Genomic DNA, 1,726 nt, shown 5'->3' with positions numbered 1-1,726 from the left:
AACCGAAACCGGGAGTTTTTTACTTAACTCGTTAAAATTTAAGGGAAAGGGTTTGGGAGCTCTAAATTTTTTGGGTATTTTGGGGGGTTTCTTGGCTGAAAATAGGGTTAAAACCCCCTTTTATATAGTTCTCCAAAAAGGCGTGGAAGTCTTTTTCGACTTCGGGCGATCGTTTCCGCGAAAATTATTTGAGCCCTAAAATTTTTATACACCGATCTCTTTATTTGCATACTTGGATATGTCCAAAACTCCATACGATGCCTGTCCGACTATTCAAAAATCCCAAACTTAGCAAAACTTATATTATTATTATTATTATTTTTTCCGATTCGTTTAACCTCCAACCTTCGCGACACTTACTTATCATTTGTTGAACATAACATAAACACTTATAACTTCAAACATAATCCTATCCTTTGAGCTTATGTGACTAGCCTATGATGCAACTTAATGCACGAAAATACGGGATGTAACATCTACGTTAGCCACCATAGGATAAGGATCGCTCCGCCCATGTTTAGGACGATTCCTTCATGCTTTATTGATTGGATCCTTTCATGCCTTGTTTATATCTTATACCCGGGCAAGGTATGAGAGCTCTCTTGGTCGGGTCGGGGACCGCACTCCAATGTACCCAGCTGTGATTCATGTTGTCGGTTATACTTGCGCGCTCCCCACTTAAATGTTTTTACTCATGTTATATATATATATATATATATATATATATATTCATGTTCTGGACCAGGTTTCAGTTCTAGTTCCAGCTTTCATCATGTTATTGCATGTGCCATGTTTATTTCATTCAGTTGCTTTACATACCAGTACATTCAATGTGCTGATGTCCCTTTTCTATTACCCGAGGGCCAACATTTCGCTATGCAGGTACGGATTTATAGGACGACGCATCTGCTTAGTAGGATCATCCACGTATCAGCTTTTGGTGAGCCCCATCTTCTTCGGGGTTTAGTCATTTATCTATGTCCTATTGGTTTTGCATTGAAGGTATGCTAGGGCCTTGTCCCGCATAGTTATGTTTAGCAGACTCATGTCCATGTTAGAGGTTTCATAGATTAGTCAGTTATGTTATGTCAGATATTCAGAGTCGTCTAGCCATTTTGGCTCGTTATTATTATGTTTATTCAGACTTATGATTTATGGTCCTACGCTTTACTTAAAATATGCATGTTCCTATGTTATTCCGCATCAGTTCATGCCCATGTTGAGTCAGCAAGACATGTGGTTCGCTCGGCCACATGCAGTTAGGCGTCGAGTGCCGTGTTGTGCCCAGGCCATGGTTCGGGGCGTGACAGTCCTCCTCTTCGACGCTTTCCACAGTGCCCCATATGCATCTCTCTTGGCTTCTACTTTACCTTCAACCTCTTCATTCCACGATCAATCCCCGTCACATCTAACGGAGTTGCCCCTCGAGAAAAACCCTAACACCTCTCTAGTTGCTTCCCTGATGCATTCAGCTGTCCTAGCCCGCGTACTATCAGCGTCCCCACTATTCCCCCAAGCCCTCATAGCCTCCAACTTTTCGCTCATCTCCTGAGCTTTGACCCCAGTCAGGCCTCCCCATATAATCCTTGGCCATCAATGAGCAACCCTCTTCTTCTTCTTTATCTTGATCTCTAAGTCCATAACCACGAGTTTATGCTGGGTAGTAAGGTTCTCGCTTAGGATAACCTTGCAGTCCTTGCAAACACCTTTATCACCCTTCCTAAGG

This window comes from Lycium ferocissimum, chromosome 10 (assembly GCF_029784015.1).
Source record: "Lycium ferocissimum isolate CSIRO_LF1 chromosome 10, AGI_CSIRO_Lferr_CH_V1, whole genome shotgun sequence".
NCBI classification, from domain to species: domain Eukaryota; kingdom Viridiplantae; phylum Streptophyta; class Magnoliopsida; order Solanales; family Solanaceae; genus Lycium; species Lycium ferocissimum.
Note: the sequence above shows the minus strand (reverse complement) of the source record.